This window comes from Montipora capricornis, chromosome 3 (genome assembly GCF_036669925.1).
Source record: "Montipora capricornis isolate CH-2021 chromosome 3, ASM3666992v2, whole genome shotgun sequence".
NCBI classification, from domain to species: domain Eukaryota; kingdom Metazoa; phylum Cnidaria; class Anthozoa; order Scleractinia; family Acroporidae; genus Montipora; species Montipora capricornis.
This window is the reverse complement of record NC_090885.1, coordinates 10,360,878-10,375,877: the sequence shown is the minus strand read 5'-3', so window position 1 is coordinate 10,375,877 and position 15,000 is coordinate 10,360,878. Positions and strand designations below refer to the sequence as shown.

Below are 15,000 nucleotides of genomic sequence, written 5' to 3'. Positions count from 1 at the left end.
AACATTTGACTCAGAGAAAAAAAAAACAAATCAGTAGCTAAAGGAATCAGATAGACCAGAGCACGAGCCATTTTCACAGCAAAAGGCGCCAAAAACCGAAACAATCTCAAGACGGAAAATGCGATTGTCGGACCACCGCAACAAAAGACAATAAATTTTAAACCTTGTTTATATGCTAATAACGATTTTATTTCACCATTGTTTTCGATAAAGTTAAGCTGTTTCTTCTTTCACACCAAGATAAATATGATTAACTGGATACACAACATGTTGTGACAGATTTTTCAGCACTCTTTATCCTTGGTACTTAAAAGGTAGCCGCGTAAAGCCGAATGTAACTAGCAGAACATATTGTTTGGGCCAGGTCCCGCTGTGGAAGAACGTCACGACCCCCTGTGAGACTAGACTTGTAATGTGGCCACCCTACTGGGGACATTTGTTGTGTTAATATTATGGGGTACCAGAACAAGTGCTTTCGCTCGAAGAATCGTAGTCATTATGTGAAGCGTGTACTAGCAGTTTCGTCTGATCATTAAAGTTATTGTTTACCGTTGTCGAGATTATTTCGTAGCCTGAACAGAACACATATCACATATCGTAGTTCTTCAACTACTGTTGTGTTGTGGTTGGCAGTGGGAAAAATAATGTGATTGCATTGGTTGTGAGGATGGTGAGTGGTGATTGGTGCACTACGATCTGGTTTGAAAGTAAAGGTTGCAGTGGTTTCTAAGCTGAGAAGAAAAAGCTGTGTTTCTGTTACGTAGTCGTTTGTAAGGCGCGGGTAGAGGTTGGCAACGGTTTAATGTAGTTAGTTCTAACTTTGCTAAGTGCTTAACCAAATGTCAGTACGAACTATTTCTAGCGCCTTACACTTAAAAGCTGGTACACAAATAGGTTAAGCACTTAGCAATCGATATTGTGTTTTGGTTTGGAATATTATGGAGATTATCATTCTTCCTCACGAGTTGAGTTTCCTGCCGGTTTCACCAATGTCAGTGGCCTGGCAATCGCAGCATGTGATCTTCTACACTGTTCATTCGCGTCGTCCTGGTCGAACTGGATGTCAGCGTTTTGTTTGTTACAAAAGTTCCTGGAATTCTTCAATTTGGTATTTGTGTACTGCAGTGATAGTATCGTCATCGTCACTTAGTTAGAAGGGTAGAGCGAGCTTGTATATTTCTAGGGATTGTTCCTTGATGTTTTGCATAACTTTTTCAGCCACAACAACGGAAACAGGTGAGCCCGTAACTGTCCCGTTAGTTCAGTTTTTGTAGTGTTTTCCGTTGTATTGAAAGTAAGTTGATGTTAGGCACAGGTGTAGTAAGTAGATTAAGTCGTATGTGGGTAGTGGTAGAAGAACCTGAAACAAACTACATTATACAAAAACCATATTAAACCACATTATACAAATGGTATTAATATATAGTTAGAAAAAACTACATATTCTACCTGCGCCTTACAAAGGATTACTTAACAGAAAACCTTAACTATACACAACTTACAAACCTACTGTGACCTTCAATTAGAATTCACATCCGCACAAACATTTCTCCCCTACCAATCAACATAGACCAGACCATCACAACACTCGTAATCTTAACACTGACTGGTAAGATTTTAAGCTTTGATTCTTAGCTAAAGGCCGCTTACTCTCAGTGTAACGCGAGTTCAAAAGTCTGAAAGCATATTAGTTCGTGCTGCATATAAATTCAGTGGCGTACACACGCATTCCATTTTGAAAGTAGTGAGCCTTCGACGTCATTTTCTCTTCGATCCAGCTCTCTCAAGATCTTATAGTTAGTCAGTTTGATCGTTAGTCCCAAGCCCACTAGAACTATCGCAAAAAAGATACGTGTTCCAACGAGCAAAAGCTGCGAGTTTTTTCAGCACTCTTCATTCTTGTTACTCAAAAGCTAGCCACACTAAGCCGAATCAGAAAATACAACCTTTTCGATAAACTGTTCCTTTTTACAAACAAATTTTTATTATATCTCTCAGAGAGTAAGCGCGCTGTGATTGGCTAAATTAACGGGCCGTATTCTACAGTACGGCCCGCTGTTTAGCCCGCTAAATTTAAAATTTCGTTATCTGGCAAGTTTTTCATGTCGTTCTGTTACATAAACTTGTAAAACTGTTTGAATCTTGCAAGCAACTATTTCAAACAGCCAAGATGATTTAGTTTTTCGGATTATGACACGCCAATCTTTGTGGCAGTTGAACCTTCCGCTTGACTTCGACTAGTTTCCTTGCCCGCGTGCCGGATTAACCTCAGAGATATAAAAATATCTCACTAACCTCGTTTTCTCGGTCCGTACTGTAACTTACCGATACTCGTTTTTTTCACGTTGGTTTATGGCCCAAGCGCGAAAAAACTCGGTCCGTATAACTTACAGTATGGACCTCGAACTCGGTTAGTAAGAGGTAAGTATCTTGAAATGTAACATGTCGAGACAAAATATAGCTGTTAAGTTTGTTTAGCACTCTCCGCCCTTGCTACTGAAAAGGTAGCCACACTAAGCCCGATTCCATAAACTAAACCTGCAATGATAACGTTCTCATAAGCGAAAGCTGTTTCTTTCTTCGCACGAAGCCAACCATTCCTAATATCTTAAAATGTAACATGTTCCGACAACCTGAAGCTGTAAGTTTGTTTAGCACTCTCTGTCCTTGCTACTCAAAAGGTAGCCACACTAAGGCAGATATCATCAGCAAACTAAGGCTTCAGTTATAAGTAATAACATTCCAAATAAGCTATGCTGTTTCCCACTTTGCACCAAGTCAACTACCGTACCACTGAAAGAAGGTAGCCATGCACATTGATTTAAGAAAATTCATTTCTTTTGCTACTCGAGTGGTCTAAGAGTTTTTTTCTTGCAGCGCTTTTGCTCGTGATATAATATTTCTAACACAATCTTTCACAACTTTCCACTCTCTATTAGCCAGCACTCCACCACTTTGTTTTATACAGTTGTCACATTTACGTTTTCCTGGTACTCAATCTTCTTTTAATGAACCCACCAAGGTGCTTGAAAATTGCGTCTTTTTCTTCCTTTGTCCAGGCAATGTGAGACTTTCTCTTTCTTAGGGTAGGAGTAGGACCTGAATATGAGTACAGATACATGGTGAAAATAATGGACAAAACATTTCCGCGGTTATGATTTAGGCATAAAATATGGATATAAATTCGTTCTATTTTACTTAAGTGATGTTTAAAATATGAGCGGCAGATCTGTATCACAATAACTCAAGGCGAAGCCGTACTTTTCAACTGTCTCTGTCTCGTATGCTTGTCAAATAGGATCAAAATGTCGAAATGTCAATATATATGTTCAGTTAACATCTGCAGATCTCGAATGAAAGGTTCTTGACCGGGCCTTGATTTCGCTACTCTAGACAGTAATAGCGTTAATGTTTGTGCTTACTCGTCTATTTGACGACACCAGAATACTGCGCTATCTATATCATCAGTGGACAACTAACTTCTAGCGCCGTTTATCACACGGACAAGAGAATTGAAGAAGACATCAACATTTGGAATCCATTGAGCCGCCATGTTTCTGATTGGTACAGCCTCGCTTTCGTTTTTCTCGGGATACGCCGAAATATATGTCGACACTGCAGCCTCGATATATATGTCGAAAAATACATTAAAAGGAGGCAATATAAAGCGAGATCCATACATCGATTTGGACATATATTTTTGCAAACTGTGGACACATATATTGCAAGTGGAGATAAATATTGACATTTCGACATTTATATTTGGATCTGGGCATACATATCGAAATTTGAACATATATATTGACATTTCGACATTTTGATCCCATTTGACAAGCATAGTCTCGTACTACAGCTGACTCTCGTATGGCCGAAAACTGCCTGAGCCCGGCAACAGTGACAAAGATGACAACAGCGATTGTAGAAACGGCCCTTACAGCTGGCAAATTTTTACCTGATGAGTACCTGGAGCAGTGGTGACTGGAAATAGTCCAGTTGAGGTGCATTACGGGTTGCCAGGGAGGGCTATATTAAGAGATGTGTATCACGTGGGATAGTCATTCCAGGCCGACACCTCGTTTGACCTTCGATATATTTTTTGGAAATTTATTTCTAAGTATATCGTTCTTTTAGGCAACGCGGGTAGATGCGTTTGAATTTTGTAGCCTCGAAGGATGGGCTACTTAGAGCGTGAGCCATGGTTCCTACCCAGATTTCCTGCCGTATTTTTTTCCCCCACAGGGTGTTTTGCGGCAGGTTTTTTCTGGCCTCCGTCTGACAGTAGTGTGTCTGTGTAAACTGTCCTTCAGCTCTGTCTCTGTTTTATGCCGTTAATACTTAGATCTTGTATTAGGTTGTTGGTTTAACGTATCGTTATAGTTATCGGCCTAATCCTCCAAAATAAACCTAATGTTTTTTTGCTCATGTTGCGTACTGCGTGGTGGAGCTGAAATAAGGGAATTTTGTTATGAAAGTTAAAAGTTTTAGTACATGATTCTATAATCGTGCATGGATAACCACATCAAATCGTCAAATTTTGCTGAGTCATTTCTTGTCGTCGAGGACCTCCTATCGACTGAATTAGCATCCATTTTGGCAAGTTGCTCAATGTTACTCGTTTCTTAAAAACATGAACAAGTAATTTATGTGTGATAAACCAGTTCTGATGAATTTTGCGTTACTTTTTGTTGTTTTCTCTTTACTCAGTCTGGATCATGAGTTAGTGACTAAGTCAGAATTCCTTGTATGCGGTTTATTTTCTAAAGTGATCATGATCACCGTTTCACTCATGATCAGTTTCGAAAGGCGCACCCAAATGATCCACCAGTATTATTTATCCATTAATTTTTTTGTTTAGCGGGATTCATTATTCCTGCTCAAAAGGTTTTAAAGAAGAACATTGCAAGGTATTTAGTAATATTAGCTTGCTGGGTGTAATTAGATATTTGTCTGTCGTTGCAAGGTAATAAGTAACAATTAGCTTTTAAGGGGTCACGGTATTAAATTATTTGTTTCACGCTTGTGTGATCGAACTATATACTGCCCTCCAAGTTCTTTCCTTACACATCAAGAAAGTAAGTTGCTCGAGTATAAAAGGATTTCATTCTTCTCCTAGCTGCTCCATTTGTTAGTTCTCTTGCAAACTTTTCAGCTTTCCGCTCCAGTTCTACATTTTATTGCATACCAGGCATAAGGGAATTATGTTATAAAAGTTAAAAGTTTTCGTACAAGTTTCGATAATGCATGGATAACCACATTAAATCATCAAATTTTGCAGAGTCATTTCTTCTCGTCGAGGACCTGGCATCGATTAGCATCCATTTGGTAAGTTGTTTACTGCTACTCATTCCTTAAGAACACGAACAAGTAATGTGTGATAAACCAGTTCTGATGAGTTTTGCGTTACATTTTGTTGTTTCTCTTTACTCACTTTGGATCAAGTTAGTGACTATGTCAGAATTCCCTATATGTTTATCTTCTGAGGGGACCATCGTCACTTAATGATCAATATTGCAAATGACGAATCCAAATGATCCACAAGTATTATTTATCCCTTAATTTTTTGTTCACGGGGATATATTATTCCTATTCAAAAGATTTTAATAAGGAACATTGCAAGGTATTTAGTAAAATTAGCTTCCTGGGTATAATACGTTCTTTGCCTGTCGTTGCAAGTTAACATAGGGTCACGGTATTAATTTATTTGTTTCACGCTTGTGTGATCGAACTATATACTGCCCTCCAAGTTCTTTCCTTACACATCAAGAAAGTAAGTAAACGATGTATCTTGAATTGTTCCTGAACAGAGGAGGTTTTAGTTCATGAATCCGCTTAGATTCAAAAATGAGGGTGTCACAAAGCAAAATGACGATTAAGAATGCGTTCAATCAGTTTTAGCTATAACAAACCCTTAATCTCTATTCGCTTTAAAGTCGTACTTAAAGCCAAGCAAGACCAGAGCCTCGTATAATGTATGCGTTCTCATTACAGCTTTGAACCTTACCGAACGAAACCATTACTGGAGTTGTTCGGAGCAATGGAACAGTCATCTCACTTCGATCAGCTACAGTGTTCAACTTGAACTGCTTCACTGATCAGTTGCGCAGTTTGCTCGAGTATAAAATGACTTCATTCTTCTCCTAGCTGCTCCATTTGTTAGTTCTCTTGCGAACTTTTCAGCTTTCCGCTCCAGTTCTACATTTTATTGCATACTAGGCATAAGTGAATTATGTTATAAAAGTTAATAGTTTTCGTACAAGATTCGATAATGCATGGATATAACCACATTAAATCATCAAATTTTGCAGATCGAGTCATTTCTTGTCGTCGAGGACCTCGCATCGATTAGCATCCATTTGGTAACTTGTTTCTTATTGCTCATTTCTTAATAACACGAACAAATAATTCATGTGTGATAAACCAGTTCTGATGAGTTTTGCGTTACATTTTGTTGCTTCTCTTTACTCACTTTGGATCAAGTTAGTGACTATGTCAGAATTCCTTATCTGTTTATTTTCTAAAGTGATCATGATCACCGTCACTCATGATCAGTTTCGAAAGGCGTAACCAAATGATCCACCAGTATTATTTATCCCTTAACTTTTTTTGTTCAGCAGGTTTCATTATTCCTCCTCAAAAGGTTTTAAAGAGGAACATAGACCAATTCGGCTAACTCAATGTTGTACCCAATTCAAATCTCTCGGGGTTAAGATTCTTTGTGTGTTGAATTTGCTTGACAATGAAGCATTCACATTTAAATGATATGAAAATTCTTGGAACAAAACGTTTTATTCCCAGAGGATTTGAATTGGGTACAACATTGAGTTACCCGAATTGCTAATTGGTCTATTGCAAGGTATTTAGTAATATTAGGCCGCTGGGTGTAATTAGATATTTGTCTGTCGTTGCAAGGTCATAAGTAGCAATTAGCTTAAGGGGTCACGGTATTAAATTATTTGTTTCACGCTTGTGTGATCGAACTATATACTGCCCTCCAAGTTCTTTCCTTACACATCAAGAATGTAAGTAAACGATGTTTCATGAATTGTTCCTGAACAGAAAAGGTTTTGGTTCATGAATCCGCTTAGATTCAAAAATGAGGGTGTCACAAAGCAAAATGACGATTAAGAATGCGTTCAATCAGTTTTAGCTATAACAAACCCTTAATGTCTATTCGCTTTAAAGTCGTACTTAAAGCCAAGCAAGACCAGAGCCTCGTATAATGTATGCGTTCTCATTACAGCTTTGAACCTTACCGAACGAAACCATTACTGGAGTTGTTCGGAGCAATGGAACAGTCATCTCACTTCGATCAGCTACAGTGTTCAACTTGAACTGCTTCACTGATCAGTTGCGCAGTTTGCTCGAGTATAAAAGGATTTCATTCTTCTCCTAGCTGCTCCATTTGTTAGTTCTCTTGCGAACTTTTCAGCTTTCCGCTCCAGTTCTACATTGTATTGCATACCAGGCATAAGGGAATTATGTTATAAAAGTTAAAAGTTTTCGTACAAGTTTCGATAATGCATGGATAACCACATTAAATCATCAAATTTTGCAGAGTCATTTCTTCTCGTCGAGGACCTGGCATCGATTAGCATCCATTTGGTAAGTTGTTTACTGTTACTCATTCCTTAAGAACACGAACAAGTAATGTGTGATAAATCAGTTCTGATGAGTTTTGCGTGACATTTTGTGGCTTCTCTTTACTCACTTTGGATCAAGTTAGTGACTAATGTCAGAATTCCCTAGATATGTTTATCTTCTGAAGTGACCACCGTCACTTCATGATCAATATTGCAAATGACGAATCCAAATGATCCACAAGTATTATTTATCCCTTAATGTTTGGTTTACCGGGAGTTATTATTCCTACTCAAAAGATTTTAAAGAGGAACATTGCAAGGTATTTAGTAATATTAGCTTCCTGGGTGTAATAGGTTCTTTGTCTGTCGTTGCAAGGTAATAAGTAACATTTAGCTTGAGGGCTTGTAATACATTATTTGTTTCTTGTGTGATCGAACTATATACTGCCCTCCATTCTTTCCTTACACATTGAGAAAGTAGGTAAACGATCTATCTTGAATTGTTCCTGAACAGAGAAGGTTTTTGTAGTTCTTGAATCCGCGTGATTCAAAGATGATCAGGGTGTTACAATGCAAGATGACGATTAAGAATCGGCATTCAATCAGTTTTAGTCATAAGAAACCCTTAATCCGCTTTAAAGTCTTATTTAAAGCTAAGCAAAACCAGAGTCTCGTATAATGTACGTGTTCTCATTACAACTTTGAACCTTGCGGAAGGAAACCATTACAGGAGTTGTTCGGAGCAATGGAACAGTCATCTCACCTCGATCAGCGTTCAACTTGAACTGCTTCACTGATCAGTTGCGCAGTTTGCTCGAGTATAAAATGACTTCATTCTTCTCCTTGCTGCTCCATTTAAGAGTTCTCTTGCGAACTTTTCAGCTTTCCGCTCCATTTCTACATTTTCATTGCAAACTAGGCATAAGGGAATTTTGTTACGAAACTTAAAAGTTTTAGTACAAGATTATATAATGCATGGAGAACCACATTAAATCATTAAATTTTTGCAGATCGAGTTATTTCTTGTCGTCGAGGACATCGCATCAATTAGCTTCCATTTGGTAAGTTGCTTATATACTGTTACTTTTTTCTTAATAACACGAACAAGTAATTTATGTGTGACAAACCAGTTCTGATGAGTTTGCGTTACATTTTGTTGGGAGCAGTGACGTATTTTTTTAAAACAGCTACTATATAAGCAAAGGGATAATTTCAAAACAATGGCCCGTCAGTTCATTTTTTGAACTTAAACTTCTGTTCTTCTGAATTTTCTGGCCCCTTTTCAACAAAAGAGTTACCTTTTGAGAAATGCTGAGCGTAGTTGAGCAAACGACAATTATAAGTTTATTGGCGTGCTTGAGAATAGACTGCCAGCAGTCTCTTATTTTTCTTTGACAAATTTTGCAGAGTCATTTCTTGTCGTCGAGCACCTCGCATCGATTAGTATCCATTTTGGTAAGTTGCTCACTGTTACTCATCTCTTAACAACATGACAAATGAGTAATTTATGTGTGATAAACCAGTTCTGATGAGTTTTGTCTTACTTTTCGTCGTTTTCTCTTTACTCCCTTTGGATCAAGTTAGTGGCTATGTCAGAATTCCTCTTATTTTTATTTTCTGAAGTGATCACCGTCACTCATGATTGGTTGCCAATGACGAACCCAAATGATCCACCAGTATTATTTATCCATAATTTTTTTTTTGTTCAGCGGGATTTATTATTCCTATTCAAAAGATTTTAAAGAGGAACATTGCAAGGTATTTAAAGTAATATTAGCTTGCTGGGTGTAATAAGGTCTTTGTCTGTCGTTGCAAGGTAATTTTAGTAACATCAGCTTGAGGGGTGTAATAAATTACTTGTTTCTTGTGTGATCGAACTGTATACTGCCCTCCGATCCATTCTTTCCTTACACATCGAGAAAGTAAGTAAACGATGGATATTGAATTGCTCCTGAACAGAGAAGGTTTTAGTTCAAGAAAGATGAGGGTGTTACAAAGAAAAATGACGATTAAAAATGCATTCAATCAGATTTAATGTAAGGAGAAATATAGACTCGGAAAAATATCCGAGTCCCAGATCCCATCTCGGGCTCGGATATTTTTCCGAGTCTATATTTCTCCTTACATTCAATATCATTGTTGTTGTTTCATCGTTAACACACAATCAGATTTAGCAAGAGAAAATGAGGGGACAGAGAGGGAGGCTCAGGGCGTTGGCCGGGATATGTTATGTCCACGAAAGTTATTTTTAGACGAGCGGAAGTCTTTGTTCTAGCGGAAGTCTGTCTTCCGAGACGTCCGCATACAGTCTTGCCTCGCTCTCAGGTTCTTAGTGAAAAGAGAAAATGACGGCGCACGTGGAAGGCTGATGAATATTTATTTTCTTTCAAACATCGGACCGAAGTTGGCCTGCATGCGGACGTCTCGGAAGACTTCCGCTCGTCTAAAAATAACTTTCGTGGACATGACATATCCCAAGGGCTGGACCGGGAGCCTCCCTCTCTGTCCCCTCATTTTCTCTTGGATTTAGCCATAACAAACCCTTAATGTCTATTCGCTTTAAAGTCTTACTTAAAGCTTACAGCAAGACCAGAGCCTCGTATAATGTATGCGTTCGCATTACAACTTTGAACCTTGCCGAACGAAACCATTACTGGGGTTGTTCGGAGCAATAGAACAGTCATCTCACGTCGATCAGTGTTCAACTTGAATTGCTTCACTGATCAGTTGCGCAGTTTGCCCGAGTATAATATGACTTTTTCTCCTTGGTGCTCTATTTGTTAGTTCTCTTGAGAACTTTTCAGCTTTCCGCTCCAGTTCTTCATTTTTATTGCACACTAGGCAAAAGGAATTTTGTTATGTGGTTGTTAAAGGGGTACTCTGACGAAAAAACACGATTTTTCAAAAAGTTTCAAATCCTCGAGGAAACGCCGCCAACATGTTGTGTACGCTTTTCACATATAATGGATTTAACTTACTTTCACCAACATTTCAATGTTGTTACGTCGAAATACTTGTTTTTTATAGCGATGAATTTTCCGTCGTTTGATCGAACTATACTACCCTATTTTTTCCTTCCACATCATTTGATCTCGATCCACGGTGTTTGCGTAGGCATAAGTGATTTGTGTTAGAAAGTTATATCGCTCTAGATAATGTGTTTTACCGAGAGACTTGGCAGTGGGTAACCACATGAAATTAAAATTTTTAGAGTTACGAGACGAATTTTTGGCTTTTGAAAGGCATCAGTTTGGACCAACACTGGTAAGTCGTTCATTCAGTTTACATATCTTTTTCCTATGAATAAATGACTCATGCTATGCAGTTTCAATCACATACAACCTGCTCTTTGAAGAGATATGTCTTTGATCGATAATGACTCGCGGTTACTTGGAATAAATCCGAACGCCTTTCGGCAGGAGTCGAACCTGCTAAGACATGCTGCAGTAAGTTGTCATATTACAAAGTCAAATCATTTCATTTTCAAAGCTAACTCCTCCAAAAAAGAGAAGAGCCGGATTTAAAATATAAGTGATTGATGGGCATAACATGAAATGCGTTAAGGAGGAAATTATTATAAAACCCTTTTCGTGTTATTTTGGATTAGTATTCGAGTTCTCTTGGTATCATTTCTAAATCAGAATTTTTTTCTTTTACTTCATGGCATATGATATGTTTATTCTGGAAGAAAGGATGTCTTGTAACCTTTCTTGCTTTTGCTGACCAATTTTTAACCAATCAGGATCCAAAGTAGCCCGCGTAGCGAGCATTTCCATGGGGGGACAAAAGGGATTTTTATGTTTTGGCCCCGCGAAGAATGGGGCGAGACAAGGAGGAACTCTTGCAGACAAACTCCTGTATTTTCGAAACCGCCAACTTGACGTATCATGCATGTTCATCGGCTGTCATAAATTGACCAAGAAAAGGTTTGGTCTGCCGTAGTGGAAATGAACTTTGGGCAACAGAAGCTTAAAAAAGTTGACAAGGAAAATAACGATAATATTGACCAATATTAGAAAACAGATACTCTTCCCGAAAGCCTCCAAGTCCAATTATAGAGATGTTTTCGTAAGAATTTCACGCGACAATAAGATTTTAATGTTTGGTAAGGCAAATCGCATGAGGCAGCTTACCGCTATAATGAGGTTCCCAATGTTAAGAATAAGTGCTTCTGATGAAATGTCAGCGTACCTGAAATCCGAAAGACTATTGTTGTCTAACTACTCGGTTTATAAAAACAATTTTCTGTTCGATGGTTTAACACCTTGTTCTTGGTGCTTGTGTACGTATTCAAGAAAGTGATGTTAAAATTAAAGGAACAGCTATACAAATCAATCAATCAATCAATATAGCGCCATCTTCCATTAATTGTCCATGACGCTTTAAAACCCTAAAAATTAAAATCCTAAGAATTAAATGCGCAACTGGGAGGAGAAGGTTACGAACTTTCATCAGTTTGTTTCGCGAAGAAAGGAGCAGCTTGCCATCCAAGCAGACTGTGTTTTCAACATGGACGAAGTGCCTATGTCGTTTGATGCTCCTTACTCCAGAACTGTCGATACAACTGGAGCTGAAAGCGTTCCTGTGTCAACCACCGGTCATGAAAAAACAGGCTTTACTGTTGTCCTTGTGTGCTCTGAGACCGGGAAAAAGCTCAAGCCAATGGTCATCTTCAAAAGAAAAACCATGCCGAAAGAAAATCTCCCCGATGGTGTGGTTGTCCACTGCCACAAAAAAGGATGGATGGATAGAGATGGAATGGCTGTTTGGGGTGAGAAAGTTTGGCGTCCCAGACCTGTGTCCTTCTTCGACAGAACCTCTCTACTCATCTTTGACAGTTTCAGCGCACATATTGACGAAGGTGTTCGCAACACTTTCAAAACTGAACATCAAACAACTACTGCAGTGATTCCTGGAGGCCTTACTAAGAAATTGCAGCCATTAGACATTTCTGTTAATCGGTCGTTTAAGAACCATGTTCGTGAGGAGTGGGAGAAATGGATGTCGGAAGGAATTCACACCTTCACCGAAACTGGAAAGATGAGGAGGGCAACACATGCGGAAGTCTGCAACTGGGTAATTCGTGCGTGGAGAGCAGTGAAAGTCACGGCAATCACGAATGGCTTCAGAAAGGCGGGAATTACGCGTGTTCCTGGTGCCACTGAGGATGATACGAGTGATGCATCCGAAATCAGCGACGACGAACAAAGCGCAGCCACTCTGGATCCTGTCCTGGGTGCACAATAGATGGAAATTTTTTGTTTTCAATGTTCGGCTTTAGTACGTGCTATCTATCCACGGCCACGCAAGCAATTCAGTGGCTTGTCGATCCAACTTCGTGAGGCAGGGACTTTTAAAGCACGATTTTCCTTTGTTTTCGGTGCGGGTTATCTGCCGGTGCGGGTAATCTGTTGAAAACTTTTTCCCTTTATTGCAAAAATTGACCCATGCTGGTAATGTGCCGTGCGGGTAATCGGCCGGAAATTACGGTAATACGATAAGGTTTCAAAGAAAAAGTAAACAAAAGAACTACAAGTAAAAACTACAAAATTAATCAAATGCACACTTAAAAAGTTAAGTCTTAAGATTAGCCTTAAAAACTGCCTCTGATGATGAAAACCTGATCCGGAGTGGTAGTTTATTCCAGAGCCTTGGTGCCGCCACGGAAAAGGCTCTTTCACCATACGTTTTAAGATTTTCTCTAGACTCATCAGCAACTTGTTGTTTGAAGATTTTAGTGTTCAACGAGAGTCATTATACCCCAATAGATCTTTAATGTAATCAGGGGCCAGTCCAGTCAGAGCTTTGTAAGTTAGCAACAACATTTTAAAAACTATCCTTTAATGAACTGGCAGCCAATGTAAGCTCCTTAGTATTGTTGTGATATTTTCCTTCCTTTGTAGTCAAGGTAACAAGGCGAGCTGCTGGGTTCTGTAAAAGGTGAAGTCTATTATTAATCAGATTCTTTAGGAGACCGTACAGCAGGGCATTACAATAGTCCAAACGCGATGTTACGTAAGCGTGAACAATAGTCTCAGTACTACTCTGGGATAGGTATCGGCTAATTTTAGCTATACTGCGTATGCGGAAAAATGCGCTCTTGGATGTTATTTTAACGTGCACTGTTCTTTGAAATCTAAACTCCCAAGTTCCTGGCCTGTTTACTAGACTTGATTACTTCTTCGGCGACTCGTATATAGTCGAGGGGTGGCCGTGGACAATATTTAGAACTATGTACTGGATAGGCGATTAGGACAATTGGATGTAAACGACAAGTATAACTGCATGTCATCTACATAGAGATGAAACGGTATGCTATGCTTCCTGGCTATGTCACCGAGTGGACTTGTATAAAGGGAATACAATAAGGGTCTCGGCACAGAACCCTGTGGTACCCCGCAAGGTAAATGCTACTTCGACGATTCAATTCCATTAACAGAAACAAACTGTTCTCATGTCCAGACGTTTATTTGGAATGGCCCTATATCACAAAATGTTAGTCTTAGGGTCATTACTGATGTGGACAAATTTCACGTTTTTATCATCAACTTGAACAAAGAGTGTTTTTTTGGTCGATAACAGCTGGACTAGTTTGCGTGATTGAAGGTTCGAATGAAACCAATTAAGAGCAATGTTCCTAATACCAAAACGATTCTGTAGTCTTGATAACAAAATCGAATGATCGTCGACAGTATCAAACGCAGCTGATAAATTGAGTAAAATAGTAAAATAACCAATCTGTCGTTGTCAGTAGCCATCAAAACATCATTTTGAACTCTCAAAAGCGCAGTTTCTGTACTGTGATGAGATTTATATGCCGACTGAAATTCTTCTAATAAGCCTTGATTATCATTAAGATGGTCCGTTAATTGTGCTGCGACTGCTTTCTCTGTAACTTTGGACAAAAAAATATAAATTCGAGACAGGACGAAAGTTAGAAAATAGTTCATGATTAGCTTCACTCTTTTTCCACAATGGTTTCAACATGGCAACTTTGAATCTATCAGGTACTTGGCCATTTGTAAGAGACAACTTAACTATACGAGCGTTCAGTGGAAGTAGATAATGACGGCGCCTTTTGAACACTGAAGATGGAATTGGATCAAGTGTACAGGACTGTGAGCACCGGTAATTCACAAAACCAGATATGGCCTCCTCTTGACCAGTTTAAATTCACTTAGCATCTGTTTAGCTAGACAGCTTTCAGACTCAGCATTTCATGAAGTAATTTGACCGTCAGTCACAATTCGAACAACTTTGCCAAGATCTTTGCAAATTTGAATTTTGTTACTAGAATATTCCACGAATGATTCGGACAGAGAACAGTTATTAGGTCCAGATGTATAACGCTGGACCGGATTGGAGAGCAGAAGCTTCTCTTTTGTTTTTAATAAAAAGAAGTCCAGAGTTCCCTGAGTTT

The 15,000-nt window shown here is 38.9% G+C and overlaps 1 protein-coding gene across 4 annotated transcripts in view; it reads left to right on the top strand.

Moving 5' to 3' along the window:
• Nucleotides 1-3,798: 3,798 nt before the first annotated feature.
• LOC138042122 (tetratricopeptide repeat protein 28-like) overlaps nucleotides 3,799-15,000 on the top strand; it is a 59,608-nt gene continuing 48,406 nt past the window's right edge. For 2 of the 4 annotated variants that reach the window (XR_011130925.1, XM_068887894.1), the window contains exons 1-7: nucleotides 5,682-5,767; nucleotides 6,306-6,356; nucleotides 7,556-7,602; nucleotides 8,591-8,641; nucleotides 8,988-9,035; nucleotides 9,290-9,338; nucleotides 10,792-10,844. The gene's annotated coding sequence lies outside the window, so the exon portion shown is untranslated. Of the gene's footprint in view, nucleotides 5,073-5,275; nucleotides 5,323-5,681; nucleotides 5,768-6,305; nucleotides 6,357-7,555; nucleotides 7,603-8,590; nucleotides 8,642-8,987; nucleotides 9,036-9,289; nucleotides 9,339-10,791; nucleotides 10,845-15,000 lie in introns of those variants that run through there. The other 2 variants (XM_068887893.1, XM_068887895.1) reach the window with 2 other exon arrangements.